The sequence below is a fragment of the Podarcis cretensis genome, assembly GCF_951804945.1.
Source record: "Podarcis cretensis genome assembly, chromosome: 16".
Lineage (NCBI taxonomy): Eukaryota > Metazoa > Chordata > Lepidosauria > Squamata > Lacertidae > Podarcis > Podarcis cretensis.
In genome coordinates this window covers 2511947-2539405 of record NC_137186.1, presented here as the reverse complement: position 1 = coordinate 2539405, position 27459 = coordinate 2511947, and the positions used below count along the sequence as shown (strand labels likewise).

The 27459-nt window shown below is 44.6% G+C and overlaps 1 long non-coding RNA gene across 1 annotated transcript; it reads right to left on the bottom strand.

Annotated features, from left to right (window-relative positions):
- Positions 1 to 290: 290 nt before the first annotated feature.
- On the bottom strand, positions 291 to 25463 carry LOC307205889. Its single transcript, XR_013834157.1, has 2 exons — positions 25275 to 25463; positions 291 to 874 (listed from the first exon to the last, which is right to left on the bottom strand). It is a non-coding gene; the product is annotated as an uncharacterized lncRNA (long non-coding RNA).
- Between the last annotated feature and the right edge of the window lie 1996 nt (positions 25464 to 27459).

The window sequence follows — 27459 nt, the reverse complement described above, 5'->3', positions numbered from 1 at the left end:
GGACTCACCCAATGGTAGTTAACCCTTCCCAGACTTCTAGCAGATGGGCTGAAGTCAGATATAGTCGGTTAGGACCAATGCCTAAGCCAATACCACTCATCACCTGTAACCAATAAAGTTGGGGCCTTTTTTAGCCCATTAACATTAATAATTGTGTCACGTGTCATTATTTCTGCTGGGGGGGGGGCGGGAACTCACCACACAAGTGGCTATGCAGGAACGTCCTTAGGGTTAGCCCCTCCTCTGCAAAGTTGCAGGTCAAAACTACTCAGACAAGGAATGAGAAACCATCATTTTCAAATGTACCTTTTATTGTTTTGATAACTCAAGCACATTCATGTACAAAATCAAAAGACCCCTGGCTTGTTTGCCAAGGTTTGCTTTTAAGAGAGGTTGGGGATATCTCCTACATATTTAAACCTGACTGCTGCTTACAATTTGTCAGAAGGAATCTGGAAATGAGTGAATGGCTTAAATTCCGTCCATCGCTGATGAACCGCATCTACTCCCAGGAGCCTTGGGAAGATTTCAGTTTCCCCAGGGGGAAGAAGCGCAGGGCCTTGGGTTGCCCCATCCACCGTAGCTCCCTTGGCCGCCACATCCGCCGAAACTAGCGAAACTGCCGAAACCGCTATGGCCACCCATCCGGCCAGAGCCACCATAGCCACCTCCACAGCTTCCACAACCTCCGAAGCCACCAGAGCTGGCATACGATCCATAGCTGCTCGGCTCATAGCATCTGGGCCGAGACGTCGTCGAACCAAACCAATGGCCGGAGCCTTGGCTAGATGGTTCCCGGCCTGATTGGTTGCCGCTGCATGATGACAGTCCGTACGTCCCGTAGTTACTCATCCCTGGGAGAGCAAACAAAGGCCTGGAACAGACAAAGCAGAGACAAATCTAATGCAGGGAAAGTGATATGAGGCAGGCAGAGAGAGACAGAGAAAGAGACATACACAGAAAGAAGCATAATAGGAGACAGGTGTGAAAAGAATTAGAGGAAAATGGGGCAAGAAGGTCGGAAAAACGTGTCCTTAATTCACTTGGACCAGGGGTGCAAGTGCCAACTTGAATAAAATATAGACAATACTGAGGACTCAGCTATACATCTGCAAATAAAATGTTTTAATTGTGTTGTAAAGTGCAGTATACAAATTCGACACTAGATGGCAGGAGTGAGCTATGGTAAATTCCATATAGTTTTCAAAATGTTTAAAAAACAAAACAAATACCAATTAAAGAACCATGGCAAGAGAAGTTGATGAACAATGCAGAACTGGCAAAAATGACAGACAAAGAAAAAGACAACAGCAACTTTGAAGAAGAATGGGAACCATTTATATTATGTTTGCAGAAACAAAGAAAGTCAATAGACTTGATGGCAGGAATTAAATAAACATTCACAGTATTAGTATTAGAAAATGTTTAGAAGATAGAGAAATACGACAGTGTGTTTACTTCTATGTTTTTAGGTTGAATGTTATGTTATTAATAACTTTTTCTGTTAGGAGGTAGCAAAGTGGGTGAAAGGAGAAAACAAATCCAGAAGCGGAAGTTGGGGGAAGTCTTGGAGGGGAGGGAGGAAGGAATACAGAGGTACCTCGGGTTACATACGCTTCAGGTTACAGACACTTCAGGTTACAGACTCCGCACTCCGCTAACCCAGAAATAGTACCTTGGGCTAAGAACTTTGCTTCAGGATAAGAACAGAAATTGCGTGGCAGCAGCGGGAGGCCCCATTAGCTAAAGTGGTGCTTCAGGTTAAGAACAGTTTCAGGTTAAGAACAGACCTCTGGAACAAATTAAGTACTTAACCCGAGGTACCACTGTACATAATAAATGTTAAGAATCTGAAATGTATATAATGAATTAAAAAGAAAAATGAATATTTTTTTTCTAAAACAAAACAAAACATTCCAACAGCATTTTTTAATATGTGTGTAGATTCCCCCTGAGCTGGATGGACCAATGTTCTGGTTTGGTACAATTTCTTGCCAAACCAGAGAAGGCCCTATAGCTTCTTGGCAATGTAAACATCTCAATGCCTCATAAAGTTTCTCTTTTTTGCTCTGGTGGCCAAAAAGATGAGAAAGAAGACCCTGGATCTTATAGCATTGAACTGTAAGGGAGACACAGAGATCTAAGCAGAGAGTATGATTTGAGTCACAGCAGATCTTTACTTGTATTTGTTTTTTATTTGGTTTTGTCATGGCCAAAGGTCAGCACAATAAAGATATTTGGATTGGGTTTGCTACGAGACCACTTCCCAACTCCCTGTTTAAATTGCCTCTTTAATTGGAAACGCAAGGACTACAACCTTGCCATTATTATCTTTAAGGAAAAGGTCAGTGGCAGAGCGGCTGCCTTGCATGCAGAAGTCCCCAGCTTCAACCTCCAATAGCATCTGCAGGTTCAGCTGGAACCTATATTCCCTGAAAATCCCTGAAACAAGAAGTAATTGACTAGAAATATTATCTTGTGGAAATAAACTACATAATATAAAACAAAAAGTTGAAGGAAAAAATTAGAAAAACCTAAAATTGAACAGCTCACTGGAAGGACAGATCGTGAAGCTGAGGCTCCAAGACTTTGGCCACCTCATGAGAAGAGAAGACTCCCTGGAAAAGACCCTGATGTTGGGAAAGATGGAGGGCACAAGGAGAAGGGGACGACAGAGGACGAGATGGTGGGACAGTGTTCTCGAAGCTACCAACTTGAGTTTGACCAAACTGCGGGAGGCAGTGGAAGACAGGAGTGCTCTGGTCCAGGGGGTCGCAAAGAGGCGGACACGACTAAATGACTAAACAACAACAACAAAATTGAACAAAGCCTTAACGGGATGCCAGCTACAAACCTCGTTTCACTGAACTGTTTCCTCAGAAGGAAATAGAAAAATCATAAACCTTAAATGACCGGAATTCAAAAAAAGGGGGCAGAACTCCCAAAAAGTCTGAAGTATTATAATCCTAGCTCGACCTAGGTGAAGCAAAGCTCAGTAATAAAAGATTGAGTAATCAAAGGTACAGTTTCTAATACTGAATTTACAAAAAAGGGTTTGAAAACCTAAATGGCAAGTTTTAGACAAAGCCCGACTTAAAGAAAGCAAAGAACAGTAATAAAGAGTTGAGGAGTCAGCTGTGAAAATTCTAGCGCTGCCTTTACAAAAAGGTTTAAAAAACCTAAATGGCACAAATTAAAAGAAAGGAACACAAGATAAGCTGTTTTAGATTTTAAAGAAACTCAAGAACAGGGCTGAAATGCTCCTATGGTCTAGATGCTACTGCTGATGTTAAAGACTGTTCAATTTTAGGTTTTTCTAATTTTTTCCTTAAACGTTTTGATTTTTATTATTTAGTTTATTTCCACAAGATAATATTTCTAGTCGATTACTTCTCGTTTCAGGGATTTTCATGGTATTTCATTTGTTTTGTGCAATTTCTTGGTTCCGCAACAGTCTTTTTTCTACTGGGATATACCGAACTTTTCGCTCTATAGCACGCACTTTTCCCCCTCCAAAAATTAAGCAGAAATGTGTTTGTGTCCTATGGAGCGAATGCAGGCTCCTTGGCTTCAGCGAAAGCAACACGAAGCCTCCAAAGCGCAGATGGAGCGCTCCCTCCATGCTCCTTGGCTTCGCGTTGCTTTCGCTGAAGCCTCGAGAGTGAGAGGGGTCAGTGCGCACCGACCCCTCTTGCTCTCCAGGCTTCAGGGATAGCCGCCTGAAACCTTCGGAGTGCAGCGCGAGTTCTCGCTGGGCTCCGCAGGCTTTGAGTTCCTTTTGCTGAAGCCGGGAGAGCAAGACTCTCCTGGCTTCAGCAGAGAGGGAGAGCTGCGCAGCGCCCCTTCAGCGAAGTGGGAGGAGAAATGGAAGGGGCTCCTTTCTCCTGCTGCTTCAGTGAAGGGGTACTGAGCAGAGAGGGGGAGATTTTTTTCTTGTTCTCCCCCTCTAAAACAAGGTGCATCCTATAGAGCGAAAAATACGGTATTCCCTGCCTGAATCCCTGAAGAGCCACTGCCTGTCAGTGTAGACAAAACTAAGGTAGATAGATTGATGGTCTGACTCAGTACAAGACAGCATCCTACGTATCTCTCTCTCTCTCTGCGTAATGCTCAGCTGAAAAATCAAATAGCTCAAGCAAACACTCTTAGGGTTTAAAAGGCAGATTTAGTCAAGCTGGACTCACCCAAGTCTTCCTCAGAATGCAAAACGAGAGAAGCCAAGAAAATGCGTTTAGCAAATGCCTGGATTCTTGGACACTTTTATACTCTTGCCACGGACAGCTGCGTCTTTACAAAACACCTCCGTTGCACAACTTTCAGGGTAATTATAGGCCCAGGATTGTTGAAGGCTTCGCAGCCAGAAGTATCTCGTTGTCGCGCCCCCCCCCCTTGTCGCATCAATGTTTGTATGTGCTTATTAGCTTTTGAACTTTCTTGCTTTGTAGACTTAGCAGACTGCATTCAACATGCATTTTCTTTACACATTGAGGGGGAGAGAGGAGAGTCCCTTTACGAGCATACCCTGGAATAATGAACTGATGCTCGAGTGAACTTGGGCTACGGTTTATTAGCTCCCACAAGATGTGCAATTCAAGACATGCGGGCTGCAACGCCAACTCTCCGTTGCCCCTTCAAATGCAAAAACGAAAAGAGCAGTGAGATGTTCAGACCATGTTCAGGACTTCTTATGTGGGAAGCTGCTGAGAGTCGTTAGGAAATCCCCATCCCTCTTCACAGAACGACAATTCCCAAATCTGTTTATCAGTCAACCCCAGAAACTCTGAGATTTGTAGCCCTGTGAGAGGAAGAGCAGGGTCTCCTCTTAACAAGTCCCAGCACCCTTAAGAAATTACAATTCCCATGATTCTTTGTAGGAAGCCATGACTGTTGAAGGCATGAAAGACACACTTCACTGGGGGTCAGCAAACTTTTTCAGCAGGGGGCCGGTCCACTGTTCCTCAGATCTTGTGGGGGGCCGGACTATACAGTGGTACCTCGGATTACATACGCTTCAGGTTACAGACTCCGCTAACCCAGAAATAGTACCTCGGATTAAGAACTTTGCTTCAGGAGGAGAACAGAAATCGTGCGGTGGCAGCAGGAGGCCCCATTAGCTAAAGTGGTACCTCAGGTTAAGAACAGTTTCAGGTTAAGAACGGACCTCCAGAACGAACTAAGTTCTTAACCTGTGGTACCACTGTATTTTGAAGAAGAAAAAAATGAACAAATTCCTATGTCCCACAAATAACCCAGAGATGCATTTTAAATAAAAGCGCACATTCTACTCATGTAAAAACACGTGGATTCCCGGACCGTGCGAGGGCCGGATTTAGAAGATGATTGGGCTGGATCCAGCCCCCGGGTCTTAGTTTGCCTACCCATGATTTAGATGTTGCAGCAGGTGAGCTTCATGCTATCTTCACCTGCAGATGACATGTTTCTCAGTAGTGAAAGTATCCTGTCATGAGGACTAGATTGCACGGCTGAAAACGATCAGCCTCTGACCCGGAAGTGGGCAGCCACGCAGCGCTGGTAAGAGTGGGCAGCAGCAGCGGGCGGCGGGGGTCGCCGCCGGCTGGATAAATGAGTTCCTCGGGCCTTATCTGGTCCGCGGGCCTTAGTTTGGGTACCCCTGGTTTATGGCTTCATGCTCCACTGACTTGGAGGACTTTTATACAGAGGATTGGACAAATTCATGCAGGAGAAGACTATTGGTGGCTGCTAGTCAGCATCTTATAAAGCAGAGATATCACCTTGCCAACAAAGGTCTGTATAGTTAAAGCTCTGGTTTTCCCAGTAGTGATGAATGGAAGTGAGAGCTGGACCATCAAGAAGGCTGATCGCCGAAGAATGGATGCTTTTGAATTCTGGTGCTGGAGGAGACTCTTGAGAGTCCCATGGACTGCAAGAAGATCAAACCTCTCAGTCGGAAATCAGCCCTGAGTGCTCGCTGGAAGGACAGATCCTGAAGCTGAGACTCCAATACTTTGGCCACCTCATGAGAAGAGAAGACTCCCTGGAAAAGACCCTGATGTTGGGAAAGATGGAGGGCGCAAGGAGAAGGGGACGACAGAGGACGAGATGGTGGGACAGTGTTCTCGAAGCTACCAGCATGAGTTTGACCAAACGGCGGGAGGCAGTGGAAGACAGGAGGGCCTGGCGTGCTCTGGTCCATGGGGTCACGGAGAGGCGGACATGACTAAGCGACTAAACAACAACAACAAAGTCACAATGGCTCGGCTCTGCTTCCTCTACTGGGGCAGTGATGCTTCTGAACACTGCAGGAGGAGAGAGATGCTCATGTTCTTGGGTCTTGCTTGTGGGTTTCCCACAGGCATCTGGTTTTGCCTTGTGAGAGCATGACCCAGGACTGGGTGAGCCACTGGTCTGATACAGCAACTGGGCTTTTCTTAGGCTCTTAGGCACGGCATTCAAACAAAACACACCACAGGCACAGCCAAGCTCTTAAGTGTCTTTCATGGTAGGTTTCGGGATCTCAGCTATGATGTACATATATTTATCCACCTATAAAACCGAAACATTAACAATGGGGAGAGAGCGGGAGATTTCCTCTGAAGAGAGTCTGTTGAAGAAAGCTTCCAGACTTACTGTAATTAGCTCTTCAGATGTGGGTAGGGTTGTGAAATGTGGGTTTTCCTACAAAACGAAAGTTATACGCTTGGGAAACAAAGAGTGAGGCTGGATCTCTAGACACATCAAAGAAGCATTTCAGTTTCAGCTTTGTCAATGTAAACAGGGAAAACAGGTAAAGAAAAACGCGAATCCGCATCGCCATCTGGCGGCACAATGTTACATCGCACATACAACGCATATAAATCTGTGTTTGAATTTATAACGCTTTAAATTGAAATGCTTCTTTGACGGGTCCAGATCCAGCCTAGCTGAATCCTAGGGTTGTTGTTTTTTAAAAAGCAAAGCAAAACAAAACAAAAACAAGTCAGTTAGGGAGATCCCTTCCCCATCAACTAATCAAGCAGAGAATTTATCACCCTGATTATTCCACAAGAGGGAGGTGAAAGGTCTGTGAGTGCCCCCTGCTGGCATTTAAAGGAACATAAATGAGTCCAATAGATGCCCTCTCAGATTCTGGCATCTGTCCTCCACTGCCTCATATGTAGCCTCCCTCCCTCTGTCATTTGCTCCTGCTTTTAGCTAGGATTTAAAAATATATATATATATATATTGGAATTTTATTTACAACATAACATAAACCCCCACCCCCCAATACACAAATCCACCCTCATTAAACGTGAACATAACATACAGTGAGCATAACATACAACAACACAAACAACCAAATAAAAGATTCCTTCATCCTGTATCTGGTCTCCTTATTTACTTCTTATAAGCTGTTTCCTTTATGAATAATTATTAAGATTTTTCTAATTATAACTTAAATTTCCACAAAGTCTCCTGCAGACATTAATCAAAACAAGTCCAGGTGTGTATTTTAGGGCACTGTTTTGTGAAGTATTCTCTGCATTTCCCCCCATGCTTTTTGAAACTCCTGTCTAGTGTGATCTCTAATTGCCTCTGTTAATCTAGCCAGTTCTATATACTCTAACACTTTGTCTTGCCATTCCTTTTTTGTTGGCACAGTTTCTTTTCCCCCAGTTTTTAGCAATTAGGATCCTTGCTGCTCCTGTGACATAGAGGAATATTTTATGATCTTCTCTTGCTATACCTGTGTCTGTTATCCCTAGTAGAAAAGCTTCTATATTTTTCATAAAGTTATACTATATATAGGATTGTTTAAAAAGAATGAAAGAATGAATGAAAGAAAGAAAGAAAGAAAGAAAGAAAGAAAGAAAGAAAGAAAGAAAAGAAAATAGAGAATTCAGTCTGTTCCAGTGTTTTGTGGTCTTTCCCTTTAAAATAAAGTAGAGCTTCTAGTTCCACAAGGTTCTGCATAAAGGGCTGATTTAAACAGGAAGATGCCTTCTATTGAATCAGGCCACTGGTCCATTAAGCGCAGTACTGCTGGCACTGACTGGCAGAAGCTCACTAAGGGAAAAAAATGCCCAGGAAAACCTGGACGTAAGGCAACCCATGTCGGGAGTGCTGATTTTTTTTATCAAGTTTCCTTTAAAATACAGTGGTACCTTGGTTCTCAAACTTAATCCATTCCAGAAGTCCGTTCCAAAACCAAAGCGTTCCAAAACCAAGGCACACTTTCCCATAGGAAGTAATGCAAAACATGATTCTAAAATTTTGTCTAAAATGTATAAACTGCTGCTTGAATGGCATTTGAAGGACAAGGAGGTTAAGTCGGTTATGATTCACTGAGCCAAAGATTTTGGGTATAATATACATCTGAGTGATTAGGTAAAATTATGGAAAGAAGGTTTAAAATTTACTGCATGCAATGCCCTAAAAGAAAATGTGATGAAAATGATGTATAGATGGTATATTACACCTGTCAAGTTAGCGAAAATGTATAAAGTCAGTAATAAATGTTGGAAATGTAAAGAAAAAGAGGGAACATTTTATCACATGTGGTGGGAATGTAAAAAGGTGAAATGCTTCTGGGAGATGATATATAATGAGATAAAAAATGTTGAAATATACATTTATAAAGAAACCAGAAGTATTTTTACTTGGCATTGTTGGGAGTGATATAAATATAAAGGAATGTAAGCTCTTTTTATATGCAATAAAAGCAGCAAGAATATTATTGGCCCAAAAATGGAAGCAAGAAGAATTACCAACGTTTGAAGAATGGAGAATGAAGTTGATGGACTATGCAGAACTAGATTAACTAACAGGAAGGATTTGAAACCGGCGGGACCAGAAATTCACGAAAGACTGGAGTAAATTTACGGACTATTTGAAAAGTATTTGTGAAGATCAGATGACGTTTGTAGGTTTGCAAGAAGTTTTGTGAGGAATAATATTAGAAATATTGCAAAAATGGAGAAGGGGAAGGATGATTTGTTAAGAGATGTAAAGGCAATATAAAATTAAGTAATATAAAGTTAAGAAATGCATGAGAAGTGGTTAAAACGGTTGATCATCAGAGGTGCTGATGGAAGTCTAAAAAGATTGTATAAGTGATAAGTTTTGTGGCACATTTTATAATTTATTTGTTAAAATCAATAAAAATTATTATTATTTTTTTAAAAAAAGAAAGTATTGCAAAACAGATTAATCCAATCCAGACTTTTAAAAACAACCCCCAAAACAGCAATTTAGCATGAATTTTACTATCTGACGAGACCACTGATCCATAAAAGGAAAGCAATAAACAATGTACTTCAGTCACACAATCATTCAATCAATCAGTAGCTGAACTGCGTTCCACACAGTCACAAAAACAAAACAAAGAGAGCATGCACATCCGGGAGTGTGGTGCGCTGCCTGCAAGGGCGTGGCACTCATTCTGGGGGCAGGGCGTGCAGCCTGTGGAGTAGTGGCACCCAGCACACCCAGGGGTGCGCGCAGAGCGTGTCCGGAGTGGCCACTGCGATGGCACGCTACCGGAATAGTGGTGCTGGGAGCGGTCCACTCCCTCCGCACTCCCGTTCCTCCGCCAGTGCTTGTTGTTCCAACCGGTGCAGCAAAATCAACTTTTCCGCCACAGTGTGCAGTACTGGTCTGCACTGAGATGTTCTCACTGAAGCCTTAAATACTATCCAGGAGTGCTGAGAACCAGTCATCACCTGTGGTTGGGGTCACCTCCCCATGGCCTTGTCTATGTTATAACAGAGGTCATAGCAAATGTCAGGCTGCAAACGGATGGGGCAGCCTTAATATTCCCATGCTGCTCTGCTGTCTTATGACTCACATGGGTCTGAGGATACATGACCCCACGTCTTCACTCCTTTTGTCATGTGGCCTTTCTATAATAAGCGCTGATTCCAGCAAGCTGTGATTAACTCTTGTTGTTGTTTAGTCGTTTAGTCGTGTCCGACTCTTCGTGACCCCATGGACCAGAGAACGCCAGGCACTCCTGTCCTCCACTGCCCCCCGCAGCTTGGTCAGACTCATGCTGGTAACCTCGAAAACACTATCCAACCATCTCGTCCTCTGTCGCCCCCTTCTCCTTGTGCCCTCCATCTTTCCCAACATCAGGGTCTTCTCCAGGGAGTCTTCTCTTCTCATGAGGTGGCCAAAGTACTGGAGCCTCAGCTTCACAATCTGTCCTTCCAGTCTGTTGTTACGCTAACTTTTCAAAAGTCTTAAATTACTGTTGTTAATTTTTATGGGTGGGAATTTTATTGCTTTATCTTTTTTTGTAAACTGCTTTGAGTTTTTGTTTTTGTTTTTTTTTAAAAAATCAATTGGTGTATAAAATTTTATGAATTTAAATAAATAGATAACCCACATGGTCCTTTGCCCGTTTTCCAGACTGTTTTCTCCCTTCCCTTTAACAATTTAAATACTGTTTTTATTTATTTTCATGGTACAGAAGATAAATTTTGAGAAAGCAGTTGTTACAAAAGTAAACACCAAATAACTTGTCTCGGTAAAATTACAGAAATTTTATCATGCCATGTGTTAAAGCTTCATTTGATTAGTTGAAGAGATCAGGCCACATTTTCCCGTGAGTCCTGGGTGGATTCCTGCCACAGTCTGAACAATTTATGTATTCAATAATAAGTTTGCCATGCATTATAAAAGGAATATGCATTATGTTTGCTCTTTGCTACTCTCACCTGGCATGTTCATTTCTCAGCCAATGCTGAAGAATCAATACTTAGCCAAACACTGGTTTTGCAACATCTGGCTAGCTCCATATGGACAGCAGTCAATAGAAAGGTTAAGAGGTCATCTTTAGGATAATCCTGAGCAGATGGGATCCTAAGCCCAAGTAGGGTGCAGAGTTCACCTCCCCATTGCACTAGGACCCTCCTTGAGTCACTCAGCACCAATTTACCAACGGCACTGGCTCCTGGTTGAGTACAGGGTCAGGTTTAAGGTGCTGGTTTTGACCTTTAAAGCCCTATGCAGCCTAGGACCCACATACCCATGGGACCGCCTCTCCTGGTATGCCCCACGGAGGACCTTAAGGTCCACAAATGACAACATTTTGGAGGTCCCAAGCCGCAAGGTGGTTAGATTAGTCTCAACTAGGGCCAGGGCCTTTTCAGTACTGGCCCCAACTTGGTGGAACACTCTGTCAAAAGAGACCAGGGCCCTGAGGGACTTGACGTCTTTCCACAGGGCCTGCAAGACAGAGCTGTTCCACCTGGCCTTCGGTTTAGACTCAGTCTGACCCTTATGTTTCCCTCCCCTTATGGTTTTGATCTATTGGCTACTTTTAAAATGAGGCTGCATTTTAAATTGCATTTTAACCTGTATTTTAAATTGTGTTTTTTTTTTCTCTTTACCATAATTTTACTGGTGTTAGCTGCCCTGAGCCCAGCTCTGGCCAGGGAGGGTGGGATATAAATAAAAATTATTATTATTATTATTATTATTATTATTATTATTATTATTATTCCCCCAACTCCTCCCATTCCTCTTCGGGATTTGACCATCCCCTTTCTGACCACACCATGGGGCTCAGGATGACATGGTCAGCAAACTGATGACATCTATTTGCGTCTTCATTCGGTGGTGGTGCTGGGAAGCTGGGAAGCAGACAATAGGCTTCCAGATCTCTCCACAAACAGTCATTAGTGTTTTATATGCTTGAAATATGTTGCTGTTATTATTATTATTATTGCCTCTATGGCTTGACACCCAATCTTAATGGGCTCTGATGTTATTTTGGTATAATAGCCTCGCAAGAGGTCATCAACCACAGCGGAATGTCTCACAAGTCTCCCCAGTTTACGTCGTGATGGGTTGAAGGTTGTGGGAAGCTGGAAGGTGGACTTCTTCTGCTCTAGTTTTCCCGATTTATCTGTGACAGACCTAGCTGGCTAGTAAAAAATGCTAATTTTGTGTGGCAGTTGGGAGGTCCATTTTTTTTTTAAAAAAAAAAAACCCCAAAACCAAAAGGTATTAGCATCTCCACTCCATGTCCATTTCAAGTCCGTTCCTGTGTGTTGTCTGAAAGTTGATCCTTCGTTTGTGGGGAGAGGGACACCTAGCCTCCAGCGCGTAGTCATGTCAATGAACGCCCATTGCCACCAGGGACAGGCTCCAGACAATTTCAGGGGTCAGCAAACTTTTTCAGCAGGGGGCCGGTCCACCGTCCCTCGGACCTTGTGGGGGGCCGGACTATATTTTGGAACAAAATAATGAACGAATTCCTACTCCCCACAAATACAGTGGTGCCCCGCAAGACAAATGCCTCGCAAGACGAACAACCCGCTAGACAAAAGAGTTTTCCATTTTGGAGGTGCTTCGCAAGACGAATTTCCCTATGGGCTTGCTTCGCAAGACGAAAATGCCTTGCGAGTTTTTCTGACTTCCCCCCTTCCCCCCCTTTCTCTAAGCCACTAAGCCGCTTATCCGCTTATCCGCTAAGCCGCTAAAAGCCGCTAAAAGCCACTATGAGTAGAATGTGTGCTTTTATTTAAAATGCATCTCTGGGTTATTTGTGGGGCATAGCAATTCGTTCATTCCTTTTCTTCCAAAATATAGTCTGGCCCCCCTCAAGGTCGGAGGGACGGTGGACCAGCCCCCTGCTGAAAAAGTTTGCTGACCCCTGATTTAAAACGAAAAGAGAATGGAGGTCTTGTATGTGTTTAGCTTCTACAGTGGTACCTCGGAATGCGAACAGAATCCGTTCCGGAGCCCCGTTCACATCCCAAATGGAATGCAAGTTGCGACGGTGGGTCTGCACATGTGTGGGTCGTGTTTCGCCACTTCCGTGCATGCCCTGACATTATTTTGAGCGTCTGCGCATGCGCGAGCGGCGAAACACAGAAGTAACACGTTCCATTACTTCCGGGTTGCCGCGGAGCACAACTCGAACGCGCTCAACCTGAAGCACATTCAACTTGAGGTATGACTATATATGCTTTGGAGTTCATACCTTCCAACATTTCTCCAATGAAAACAGGGACGTCCTAAGGAAAAGCGGGGCATTCTGGGATCAAATCAGAAACCAGGACGGCTTCTGTAGATCTAGGACTGTCCCTGGAAAATAGGGACACTGGGAGATTCTTGGATTCTCTGGTTTTGTTAACACTTCTCTCCCACCTCCACTGGAACACAATTGTTTTCCATTCAAACCACTCTGAGGTGACGGTTTGGTTGTTAGTTAGTTTTTTTAAAGTTAGGCAGTATATAATTTTAGCAACCAAGGGGGTGCAAAGGAAAAGGCTTGGCAAGGGTTGGGGCTGAGATGTGAATACATTTCTAAGCTTCATACCCCATGAGGACTGGAATCTTGTTCTGAAATGAAACAAAAATGGGGAACCTCTTGCCAGCCCACCGCACATTTCTAGCTCTGTGCGCATATGCTTCTCAAATCTGCTAATTTGCAAGCCAGTTGGTTCTTTCTGCTGGGTTTATGGCTTGGTGATGTTTCTTTCAAATCATCACTGATGTTTTGGCCTTCGCAGTTTGAAACATCACAAAAGCAGCATTTGAACAACTTCAGCAGGAGTTTTAAATCTGATGGAAAACCTAGGATAGAATAAATAACATTAAAGCCAAAATATGGTAAAATATGGCAGTGAATAATGGATGAGAAGTAGAAGTAAGGAGTAGACGTGAAGTCAGCTATATAGGAAAAAGTCATTTTTATGTTAAATGCATTGTGAGTAATATTTAATGTATTGGTGTTGTTATTGTTTATTTTTCTTTTCTTCTTCTTTTTAGTTTTTAGGAGGTGACGGATATTTGTGTATCTTCATATTTTCTTTTTGTATGTGGTGTATTTTTTTGTTGTTGTTGTTGTTGTTTAGTCGTTTAGTCGTGACTAGAAACTGTACCTTTGAGTACTCAATCTTTTATTACTGAGCTTTGCTTCACCTAGGTCGAGCTAGGATTATAATACCTCAGACTTTTTGGGAGTTCGGCCCCCCTTTTTTTGAATTCCGGTCATTTAAGGTTTATGATTTTTCTATTTCTTTCTGAGGAAACTGAACAGTTCAGTGAAACGAGGTTTGTAGCCGGCATCCCATTAAGGCTTTGTTCAATTTTGTTGTTGTTGTTTAGTCATTTAGTCGTGTCCGCCTCTTCGCGACCCCCTGGACCAGAGCACTCCTGTCTTCCACTGCCTCCCACAGTTTGGTCAAACTCATGCTGGTAGCTTCCAGAACACTGTCCCACCATCTCATCCCCTGCCGTCCCCTTCTCCTTGTGCCCTCCATCTTTCCCAACATCAGGGTCCTTTCCAGGGAGTCTTCTCTTCTCATGAGGTGGCCAAAGTACTGGAGCCTCAGCTTCAGGATCTGACCTTCCAGTGAGCACTCAGGGCTGGTTTCCTTCAGAATGGAGAGGTTGGATCTTCTTGCAGTCCATGGGACTCTCAATAGTCTCCCCCAGCACCAGAATTCAAAAGCATCAATTCTTCGGCGATCAGCCTTCTTGATGGTCCAGCTCTCACTTCCATACATCACTAATGTGGTGTATTAAAATGAAATAAAAACTTTATAAAAGAAAGAAAAGAAACACCACAAAATCAGAACACACACACACACAAACACACACACGTGGAATCTGGCCTAGACTTCAGCATCTTGAGCATATTTTTTCTACATTTGGATACTAAGCACGTGCCTTTGCCATGTTTTGCTTGTCCCTCAGTGGTGGACCATTTGGGCAGGCGCTTCGGAAGCAAACCAGTCCAACTGCCTGCACTCCCGGTTTGAGTCCGATGGAAACAGTTGATTAAATGGGAAGGAATGAGGCCCATAAATTTATGGAGCAACCGGAACCATTGGGAACGGACGAGGACGTCCTCATTTTTATTTTTATTTTTAACTCTGGTGTTCCTAAACAGGAGCGCTGTTCCCATACAGCAATTTGAGCGGTGATGCATGTGTGAGTTAAGTATGAGTTAGCTGCTAACAGGTGTCATGCCACGCACATTCCTACCCATGAGGTGGCTCGGGAAACGGGTATAAAAGCCCTCAACTCTCGGGGTTCCTCCAAACACTCTTCTGGACTTCAGCTCCTCAGAGATCAAGGTAACGTAGTTCTGCTTGGAAACAGTTTTAAAAATGTGTTCGCTAGGAGAAAAATAGTTCTAGGAGAAGGGGCATAGGTCATAGAGCAGCTTGGGCAACCCAACCAGATGAGCGGAGTATAAATAATACTGTTCTTATTCTTATTCTTAACAGAGTACCTCCACTGTTAGAGACAATATGCTTCTGAATACCAGTAGCAGGAAACTGTAGGGAGTCTTGCTTGCAGTTTTCTCACTGGCAACTGGTTGTCCACTGTGAGGACACAATGCTGAACTAAATGGGGCCCCTTTGGCCTAATCCAACTGGCTCTTCTCATGTTCTTATGCATAAGGCTCCAGGTTCAACTCCCAGTATGAGGACTAGAATCTTACTCTTAGGGGATGGGACATGGTGTGTGCTTTTTCATGCAGAAGGCATCCCCAGTAGGGCTGGGAAACCCCCCTATCTGAAGCTCTGGAGAACCATCATCAGCCAGTAGAGACAACGCTGAGCTGGATGGACCAAAGTTCTGACTCAGTCTAAGATCTTATGTCAAAGGCTGGGGATAAACAATTAGTGAGCACCATGCGTTCATTTCATTACTTCAGGAACTAATGATGGCCATCAACTTGGATGGCTTGAAAAGGGGAGTCAGCAAATTGGTGGGAAATAAGGCTATCAGAGGCTATTAGTCATGGTGGCTATGTTCTGCCTTCACCATCAGAAGCAGCGTTTCAGGACTCACAAGATGCCACAATTCTAATCAGGCTCCTTTTGCTTCCCAGTACTTTGCTTTCCAAATCCACCAGCACTACCTGCACGATGACTTGTGGCTACGGAAACTGCTGCAACCCCTGTGGCTCCGGAGGATGGGGCTATGGAGGCTACGGCGGCAACTGCAGTGGTAACAGATGTTGCAGCGGCTATGGAGGCTATGGAAGCTACGGAGGCTACGGAGGTTATGGTGGCAACTGCTGCGGCAACAGATGTGGCGGCTACGGAGGTTACGGTGGCTACGGCGGCTATGGCGGCAACTGCTGTGGTAACAGATGTTGTGGCAGCTACGGAGGCTACGGAAGCTACGGAGGTTATGGTGGCAACTGCTGCGGCAACAGATGTGGTGGCTATGGAGGCTACGGAGGTTACAGCGGCTACGGTGGCAACTGCTGCAGCAGCAGATGTTGTGGCAGCTGGGGATGGTAATTCTTCCTCACCTACGCAAGAAGCATCTGAGCCAAGGACTTGCCTCCAACACTAGCCCTACTCAGAGTAAGCCCAATGAAGTGAATGGACACGGCCAACTTAGGCTCATTCATGCCAGTGGGTCTACTTTGAGCAGGACTTGGTTGGACACAACAGAAGGGTTTCCTCCAAGTTGAGTTTCCTGGAAGCTCCCTGAATAGGGTCTTCAAGGGTCTCAGTCTCCAGCTCAGATGCCTGCTTTCCCTCTGCTGTTCCTCACCGTTGCTTCCTCATCACCTGTATGGTTTGGTCTTCTCCACAAGAGGACATCCATCCTCTTCCTCATCCCCATTGTACCTTCCTTCCTACCTCTTCCAAATTAAATACCATACTGCATCAGAACCAATGTCTACTGAGTTTTCATTTCCATTCTGTTTTCCTTTGAATCTAGCTGAAATTCCCAATTTTCAGCAGTTGGGTTTCATGGAATTCTATTTAGTATTGATCCCGAGCAGATTCCAGTGTGTTGTTAGCAGAGTAATAACTTAAACACATTGCAGGATTCCCCCCAAAATAGACCAGAGGCAATTATTATTTCATCCAGCAGAGCTTTACTGCGACTGAAGGCAAATGAGCATACTGATCACAAATCCATACACATTCTGGATTGGCACTGTCCACAAGAAATCCAGCTGCAGCAGACTTCACTTAAACTTACAATAAGTTATAATAAGTCTAAACCTTAACAATAAGCATACTATGTACTATGTACAGGACACCACAATACAGTGGTACCTGCAAGACGAATGCCTCGTAAGACAAAAAACGCGCAAGACGAAAGGGTTTTTCGATTTTTGAGTTGCTTCGCAAGATGATTTTCCCTATGGGCTTGCTTCGCAAGACGAAAACATCTTGCATGTTTGTTTCCTTTTACTTACGTCCCAGGGCCGGACGGTCGCGCGGATGGGTCGGCGCTGGCGGGAGCCTCGTTTGTGGGTGCCGCCGCTGCCTCTCCCTTCCAAATCCTGTGCGCAGCGCCCGTACAGGATAGCCAGCACCAGCAGCGCCAACAGCAGCGCGACCAAGAGCAGCGCCAGCAGCGCGGCGGACTTTTTGCCCACGTAGAAGCCCGAGCGCAACTTGACGGTCATGGTGGCCGGTTGAAAGCGAGGGGGGAGCCTGAGCAACTGAGGAAGAAATTCAGCACAGGATCCGTGCTTCGCAAGACGAAAGAAATCGCAAGATGAAACAACTTGCGGAACAAATTAATTTCGTCTTGCGAGGCACCACAATAGAAGGAAAAGAGATAGAAAGAGAGAGTGAAAACCAGGCTCCTTCTAACCCTACTTTTATAGGCAGCATGACCTTGACAGAAAAGATAATGTAGCAAACCAGCATTGGCTGAAAGAAAGAACTCCACGCCGCTATGGAGAAACTCAGAAAGTTGATTGTCAAGTACGGTACTTGCTAGCAAGTTGACTCAGAGGAATCATTTCCAAAGTCTGAGCCCTGAACTCAGGGCTCAGCAAATATTTATAGGACTTTTTATGTCATAACATGTAAGAGAACATTCAGCAAATTAGAATCTAACAGCACCCTTCTTTACCTGGATAAAAACGATAAGGCACATGCTGAATAACGTTAACTCCTTTTATGGCTCATCCTGTACCGTGGTTGACTATGCAAGCAATTCAATGAATTGGCAGGGTGTTGATCTATGCAAGAAATACTAAGAAATGGCAGGGTGTTGCCCTTATCACAAAAATGCATGCCATGAGTCTAATTTAGATGCCTCAATAAGAGAACCAGTCTAAGCCAGCTGTACTCAGCTTCTCTGAAGGAATAACCCAAACATCAGGAACCTTCTGCTTGCTTCTTTCACATAGAGAAGCTTCCAGAACCCTCTTGAATTAAGTAGAATAGAAAAGATCTCCACACATCTTATCAATACTTTCTGCACTAAGAAATGCAAACTGACAAGATGGGGCTTGAGATCCCTTCCAACTCTACATTTCTGTAATTCACATGACATAAAAGCTACTTCTGGAAATAGAATGAAATATAGCAGTCATGGACCGTGGGGTCTTAAATTTTAGCGACGCCCCATGGAGGCCACAATTTGCCCTTATAACTCTCATCTTTCACTATATATCATAGTTGTGGTCCCCCCTGCAGCATCCCTGTGCCCAGTGCAATCAAACTGGCCAGGCTCCGTTAAATCCACCTCTGAATACAACACACATGACAGCTCCAGCTATGAAGGAACCATCATGGCCAGCCTTCAAGCTTGATGAGTGTTGCAGTGCAGAAACATCTGCAGGGCGCCAGATTTCCTTCTCTTCTGCTCTGACAGGCAGCGGTTGCATTGGGTTTTTAGGCAGGGATTGAACCTGGGAACTTCTACATGCAAGGCAGATTCTCCACCACTGAGCTGCAACCTCTCTCTTTCACCAGATGACAAAAAGTCACCAAGCGATGAGGGAAGTGACTATCCCAGACCACAGCAGTTCATTAATAGAATCATAGAATTGTAGAGTTGGAAGGTTCCCCAAGGTTCATCTAGTCCAGCCTTTCTCCACCTGTGGGTCCCCAGATGTTGTTGAACTACAACTCCCATCACCCCTAGCTAGCAAGGCCAGAGCTCAGGGATGATGGGAGTTGTAGTCCAACAACATCTGGGGACCCACAGGTTGAGAACCACTGATCTAGTCCAACCCCCTGCAATGCAGAAATCTCAGCTAAAGCCTCCATGACAGATGGCCATCCAACCTCTGCTTAATACCCTCCAAGGAGAGAGAGTCCACCACCTTCCACTGTCAAAGTTTTTCCTGATGTTTACTCAGAATCTCCTTTCTTGCAACATGAAGCCATTGCCTTAAGTCCTACACTCCAGAGCAGTTCCCTCTTCCATGTGACAGCCTTTGAGATATTTGAAGATGACTATCCTATCTCCTCTCAGTCTCCTCTTTCCCAGGCTAAACATACCCAGCTTCTTCAACCGTTCCTCATCAGGCTTGGTTTCCAGACCCTAGATCATCTTGGTCACCCTCCTCTGCACACGATCCAGATTGTCAACATCCTTCCTAAATTGTAGCGCTCAGAACTGGACACAGAATTCCAATTGTGGTCTGACCATCCCACTATTCCATCCCACAATTTCCCAAACTGTTGATTTCTATCTTCTATTTATTTGAAACAAAATTAAAAAAATCCTTCCAGTAGCACCTTAGAGACCAACTAAGATTGTTATTGGTATGAGCTTTCATGTCCATGCACACTTCTTCAGATATTTATTTGTTTGTTCATTAAAACTATTAGTCACTTGCTACCTGATGAGCTCTAGGTTTAGGGTTGCCATACGTCTGGTTTTTCAACCTCAACTTTGATGTTGATTTCCTAAACCTTTTGTGTCTGGACTTTTACTTCTTGAAATATGGCAACCCTATCTAAACAAAACCTCTATCCCTTGCCTAGACACCAAAAACCTTTCACACTGAACCAACAATTTCCCACCCCACTCAAAAGTCTGACATCGGGCCAGCTGCTGAAAATCAGTGCCAGATGGGTCCAGCATTCTCTTCCATGGATGGTCTGGCATCTTGCCTCTCCCTTCAAGGAGGAACAAGAGCAAAGAAATGGTGTCAGAAGTTTTACCTGACGTGCAATTGTCCTGGTTACGGCTTCTCTCCTGCAGCTGAGAACTGCTTGTGAGGATCCTGAGGCCTTCAAAGCTGCGTCCGCCATAAGATGGGAATAAGTGCCTCTATCAGAAAACTGTATCCAGACCTAATTAAAGTGCCTCACTTGCTCAAATCTAGGAGCCATTTGTGTTTATAAGGACTTGCTCCAAACACTACAACTTTTCTATTGGCATGATTTACGCTCAAACATTCATTGTGGCAAATCATCGCCCCCAAATTTTAATAATTGCCTTATATCCACTTGTGATTGTGATAATGAAACCATATAGTCAGCATGCAGGGGTGTCCAGACTTTTTTCAAAGAGGCCCAGATTTGATGAAGTGAACATGCATGAGGGCCAACCAAAGGGCCGGCCAAAGTTGTTGACTTTTTAAAGGACTGAAGTTGTTGATTAGGCCCCCAAAACGGACTTTGGACATGCCTGCCATATAACAAAATGGGTACAGTGGTACCTCAGGTTACATACACTTCAGGTTACAGACTCCGCTAACCCAGATATAGTGCTTCAGGTTAAGAACTTTGCTTCAGGATGAGAACAGAAATCGTGCTCCGGCAGCGGGAGGCCCCATTAGCTAAAGTGGTGCTTCAGGTTAAGAACAGTTTCAGGTTAAGTACAGACCTCCGGAATGAATTAAGTACTTAACCCAAGGTACCACTGTACTTTATGGAATAAAACCAAGGAAGGAAAGTATTTTGATACGTTTAAGTTCAAGTATGACATCATTTACATATATATTATACAAAAAGGGAGCTAATACACAGACTTGTCATACTCTCTTTGATGTTAGAATTTGAACTTAGAATACCTGTTCTAGCTAATGACTTACTATTTAAACAATGGCCAAAAATATTTATCCAGGTTTTTATGGTAAGGGGTGGGAGAAACTACGTGTTAAACAAATTAGTACAAGATGCAAAGGAAAGGGGGAGATTGGGTGTACCAAATCTGAAATTGCAATTTGTAGCCTGTTGTTTAATGTGGAAGAAGGACTGGTTGACACTGAGAAATGAGAAGTTCTAAAGTATGAGGATTGCGGAGGGGGCGGGGGGAAGTCAAAAAAATTGTCTATTATTTTGAATATGAGTGTGTTTATATAATTTGTAAAAGAAAAATTCTTTTAAAAAAATTAATAAAAAAAAGAGAGAAATGAGAAGTTCTTGGAGATAGGAAAGGACCTAATGTTTGGATAGCATAGTTTTTGTGGTATGATAAAGTTAAAGTTCATGCGGACTTTAAAAAATCACTTTAATAGAAGTGCCATATTAAGAATCTGGAATAAATACAGACCTAGGCTGTGACAAAGGAGACCTCTATGGATTTCACAGCAAGCATATTTCTGCAAAAAAAAGATGACAGGCAAAGAGAAATGGAAAACATACCAAGAACTGAGAGAATTCTATCAAGGAGATTAGAAAATTAAAACAAGGGAGCAATTAACAAGGGAATCTCATAATAATAATAATAATAATAATAATAATAATAATAATAATTTATTATTTGTACCCCGCCCATCTGGCTGGGTTTCCCCAGCTACTCTGGGCAGGTTCCAACAAAGATGAAAAATGTCACATACACTAAAATGTCACATATTAAAAACTTCCCTGAACAGGGCTGCCTTCAGATGTCTTCTGAATGTCAGGTAGTTGTTTATCGCTTTGACATCTGATGGGAGGACGTTCCACAGGGCGGGCGCCACTACCGAGAAGGCCCTCTGCCTGGTTCCCTGTAGCTTTGCTTCTCACAATGAGGGAACCGCCAGAAGGCCCTCGGCGCTGGACCTCAGCGTCCGGGCAGAATGATGGGGGTGGAGACGCTCCTTCAGGTATACTGAACCGAGGCCGTTTAGGGTTTTAAAGGTCAGCACCAATACTTTCATTATACATGATAAAGCTGTTTTTAGCCATCTCACCCCTTGCTTTTCCCTGTAACACCAATTACAGTCATTAACAGTCATCAACAGGTTTACCACACCTATCAGCCAATCACCCATTCCCCCCCCCCCCTTCTGAGTAATACCCCTCCCCACCCTCTCACTATATATAAGGGTCTGGTGACTTCTGTTTCAGCGTATCTGAAGAAGTGTGCATGCACATGAAAGCTCATGCCAATAACAAACTTTGTTGTTGTTGTTGTTTAGTCATTTAGTCGTGTCTGACTCTTCGCGACCCCCTGGACCAGAGCACGCCAGGCTCTCCTGTCTTCCACTGCCTCCCGCAGTTTGGTCAAACTTATGCTGGTAGCTTCGAGAACACTGTCCCACCATCTCGTCCTCTTTCGTCCCCTTCTCCTTGTGCCCTCCATCTTTCCCAACATCAGGGTCTTTTCCAGGGAGTCTTCTCTTCTCATGAGGTGACCAAAGTATTGGAGCCTCAGCTTCAGGATCTGTCCTTCCAGTGAGCACTCAGGGCTGGTTTCCTTCAGAATGGAGAGGTTGGATCTTCTTGCAGTCCATGGGACTCTCAAGAGTCTCCCCCAGCACCAGAATTCAAAAGCATCCATTCTTCAGCGATCAGCCTTCTTTATGGTCCAGCTCTCACTTCCATACATCACTAATGTGGTGTATTAAAATGAAATAAAAACTTTATAAAAGAAAGAAAAGAAACACCACAAAATCAGAACACACACACACACAAACACACACACGTGGCATCTGGCCTAGACTTCAGCGACTTGAGCATATTTTTTCTACATTTGGATGCTAAGCACGTGCCTTTGCCATGTTTTGCTTGTCCCTCAGTGGTGGACCATTTGGGCAGGCGCTTCGGAAGCAAACCAGTCCAACTGCCTGCACTCCCGGTTTGAGTCCGATGGAAACAGTTGATTAAATGGGAAGGAATGAGGCCCATAAATTTATGGAGCAACCGGAACCATTGGGAACGGACGAGGACGTCCTCATTTTTATTTTTATTTTTAACTCTGGTGTTCCTAAACAGGAGCGCTGTTCCCATACAGCAATTTGAGCCGTGATGCATGTGTGAGTTAAGTATGAGTTAGCTGCTAACAGGTGTCATGCCACGCACATTCCTACCCATGAGGTGGCTCGGGAAATGGGTATAAAAGCCCTCAACTCTCGGGGTTCCTCCAAACACTCTTCTGGACTTCAGCTCCTCAGAGATCAAGGTAACGTAGTCCTGCTTGGAAACATTCTGAATCTGGATCTGTGCTGTTAGAATTGCAGTTTTAAAAATGTGTTCGCTAGGAGAAAAATAGTTCTAGGAGAAGGGGCATAGGTCATAGAGCAGCTTGGGCAACGCAACCAGATGAGCGGAGTATAAATAATACTGTTCTTATTCTTATTCTTAACAGAGTACCTCCACTGTTAGAGACAATATGCTTCTGAATACCAGTAGCAGGAAACTGTAGGGAGTCTTGCTTGCAGTTTTCTCACTGGCAACTGGTTGTCCACTGTGAGGACACAATGCTGAACTAAATGGGGCCCCTTTGGCCTAATCCAACTGGCTCTTCTCATGTTCTTATGCATAAGGCTCCAGGTTCAACTCCCAGTATTAGGACTAGAATCTTACTCTTAGGGGATGGGACATGGTGTGCGCTTTTTCATGCAGAAAGCCCCAGGTTGAATCCCCAGTAGGGCTGGGAACCCCCCCCCCCCCATTGAAGCTCTGGAGAACCACCGTCAGCCAGTACAGTGGTACCTCGGGTTACATATGCTTCAGGTTACAGATGCTTCAGGTTACAGACTCCGCTAACCCAGAAATAGTACCTCAGGTTAAGAACTTACCTCAGGTTAAGAACTTTGCTTCAGGATGAGAACAGAAATTGTACTTTGATGACGTGTAAGCAGTGGGAGGCCCCATTAGCTAAAGTGGTGCTCCAGGTTAAGAACAGTTTCGGGTTAAGAACAGACCTCCAGAACGATATGAGTTCTTAACCCGAGGTACCACTGTATAGGCAACGCTGAGCTGGATGGACCAAAGTTCTGACTCAGTCGAAGATCTTATGTCAAAGGCTGGGGATAAACAATTAGTGAGCACCATGAGTTCATTTCATTACTTCAAGAAGTAATGATGACCACCAACTTGGATGGCTTGAGAAGGGGATTCAGCAGATCGGTGAGAAATCAGACTATCAGGGGCTATTAGCCAGGGTGGCTATGTTCTGCCTTCACCATCAGAAGCAGCATTTCAGGACTCACAAGATGCCACAATTCTAATCAGGCTCCTTTTGCTTCCCAGTACTTTGCTTTCCAAATCCACCACAAGAGGGAAGGGTGATGTTGCGCTGAGACTCTGCTTGTGGGCTCCCCGCTGGAACCAGGTTGTCCCTTGTGAGAGCACGATGCCGAACTAGACAGGGCTCTTTTCATGTCCTAGTGGTGGAAGTTTTAGGCTTTGTGGGTGTTTACTTGGCTTCTCAAGCCATGCCTTGTTTAGCTTTTGCTCCCAGCCTGCCCTGCTTATAAAGCAGAACTAATGACAAGGCATCTCTGGGATTTATAGCCATGCACATCAAGATGAAAGCACAAAAACTGGTTCCTTAAATGTCAGCCTAGGCTTTCATGAGTGTTTGAGGAGTGGGTAGGAGGTTGGTGTAAGAACTTCCTCTTTGGGATGAGAGGGAACTCAATTGGTTGATGATAATTCAAGGACAGAGATGGTGCAGAGGTCTGGCAGTGAACGACTAAAGCCTCGCATACCCAAACACAGCTTCCTACCAGAAACATCCTCTCAGGGGATGTGATTGGCAGAGAGGGTCCTCTTGATAGTTCCTCCACCCCAGAGGCTCAGAGGGTGGCAGCCCAGGAGAGGGCTTTTTCTGTGGTGGCCCCTAAGCTGTGGAACTCCCTCACCACAGAGGTGTGTCTTGCATCTCCATGAAACAACTTTTGCAGAAGGCTGAAGATGTGCCTCTTTACCCTGGCTTGTGACACTCGAGGTGCACATTTTTAGGACACACCTTATTTTTTTGTTGAAAATCATTCCTAATATTATGTTTTAATGTTGTAACCTGCCCTGGGATCTTAATGTGGAGGGCAGATAAATCATCATAATCACCATGGATTTTCTAGAAAGGGTCAGGAGCTTTCCATGGGTTCCTTTTAAGCAGATAGCCACTTCCATGAGGACTAGAAGAATTATTTATCAGTTTGTTTCCTGAAGTGGCTGAGATACTTTACGATCCCTGAACTTTTTATGTGCTCCTTTCAGAATGCTCACAAAACCAAAACCCTGTGCCTTAGACACCCATAACCACTGGGAGCTGGAAGGCCACAATCTCATTCTCCCCTTAGGCCTGAGGTTCTCCACTGTGGCGTTTGCCCGTTCGTTTGAAAATGTCTGTACAGGGGGAGAGAAAGGGTTAATATGTAGACCAATAGGAAAGCCGGAGGCGGAGCCTACCTGTTTATAAAAGGGCTTAGCCCGAGGTTTGGGTAGTGGGTAGCTGGTTGGTTTTAGTGGGTTGGTTGGTTGGGAAAGGCAGTTGGAAAAGCAGTTGGCAGGCAGCTGGAATTAGAGAGACAGTGCAGTTGGTTCTTGTTTGAGGGGAGGTAGAAGAGTTTGAGACAGGATAAAAATAAGACTAAGAAGGTAAAGAGTAACAATATTTTGAATGCAGTTAAAGCAATAAACTACACTCTTCTTTGTTAACTTAAAAACCTGACTGAGACTAAGTGATTTACTGGGGAGGACCTGGCTGGTGGCAGCGGATTAGTGGTGAGACAATAGTCCGTGAGACAACCGGGGGCTCCGTACGAATGCCACACCCACCCTTTGTTGAGACCCTGCATTGAGCCAGAAGATTGGTCTACTTGGCCTTTGAAATCCCTTGCAATGCCACCATTCTCATCAGACTCCTTTTGCTTCCCAGTACTTTGCTTTCCAAATCCACCACCACTACCTGCACGATGACTTGTGGCTACGGAAACTGCTGCAGCCCCTGTGGCTATGGAGGATGGGGCTATGGAGGCTATGGCAGCAACTGCTGTGGTAACAGATGTTGCGGCGGCTACGGAGGCTATGGAGGCTATGGAGGTTACGGCGGCAACTGCTGCGGCAACAGATGTGGCGGTTATGGAGGTTACGGAGGTTACGGCAGCTACGGTGGCAACTGCTGTGGTAACAGATGTTGTGGTGGCTACGGAGGCTACGGAGGCTATGGAGGTTACGGCAGCAACTGCTACGGCAACATATGTGGTGGTTACGGAGGCTACGGAGGTTACGGCGGCTACGGTGGCAACTGCTGCAGCAGCAGATGTTGCGGCAGCTGGGGTTGGTAATTCTCCCTCACCTACGCAAGAAGCATCTGAGCCAAGGACTTGCCTCCAACACTAGCCCTACTCAGAGTAAGCCCAATAAAGTGAATGGACACGGCCAACTTAGGCTCATTCATGCCAGTGGGTCTACTATGAGCAGGACTTGGTTGGATACATCACAAGGTTTTCCTCCAAGTTGAGTTTCCTGGAAGGTCCCTGATTAGGGTCTTCAAGGGTCTCAGTCTCCAGCTCAGATCTCTGCCTTTCCCCTGATGTTCCTCACTGTTGCTTCCTCATCACTCCACCCTGTATGGTTTGGTCTTCTCCACAAGAGGACATCCATCCCCTTCCTCATCCCCTTTGTACCTTCCTTCCTACGTCTTCCAAATTAAATACCATATTGCATCAGAACCAATGTCTATTGAGTTTTCATTTCCACTCTGTTTTCCTTTGAATCTAACTGAAATTCCCATTTTGCAATTGTTGGGTTTCATGGAATTCTACTTAGTGCTGGGGTGTTAAATTTCAGCGACGCCCCATGCAGTGCCAAAATCTGCCCTTATGACTCTCCACTATACATCATAGTTGTGGTCCCCCCTGCAGCATCCCTGTGCCCAGTGCAATCAAACTGGCCAGGCTCCGCTAAATCTACCTCTGAATATAACACATACAACAACTCCAGCCATGAAGGAAGCATCATAGCCAGTGTTCAAGCCTGATGAGTGTTGCAGTGCAGAAACATCTGCAGGGTGCCAGATTCCCTTCTTCTTTTCTGCTCTGACAGGCAGTGGTTTCATTGGGTTTTTAGGCAGGGGTCAAACCTGGGAACTTCTACATGCAAGGCAGATTCTCCACCACTGAGCTGCAACCTCTCTCTTCCACCAGATGACAAAAAGTCACCAAGCGATGAGTGAAGTGACTGTCCCAGACCACAGCAGTTCATTAATAGAATCATAGAATTGTAGAGTTGGAAGGTTCCCCAAGGTTCATCTAGTCCAGCCTTTCTCAACCTGTGGGTCCCCAGATGTTGTTGAACTACAACTCCCATCACCCCTAGCTAGCAAGGCCAGAGCTCAGGAATGATGGGAGTTGTAGTCCAACAACATCTGGGGACCCACAGGTTGGGAAACACTGATCTAGTCCAACCCCCTGCAATGCAGAAATCTCAGCTAAAGCCTCCATGACAGATGGCCATCCAACCTCTGCTTAATACCCTCCAAGGAAGGAGAGACCACCACCTTCAACAGTCAAAGTTCTTCCTGTTGTTTACTTAGAATCTCCTTTCTTGCAACATGAAGCCATTGCCTTACGTCCTACACTCCAGAGCAGTT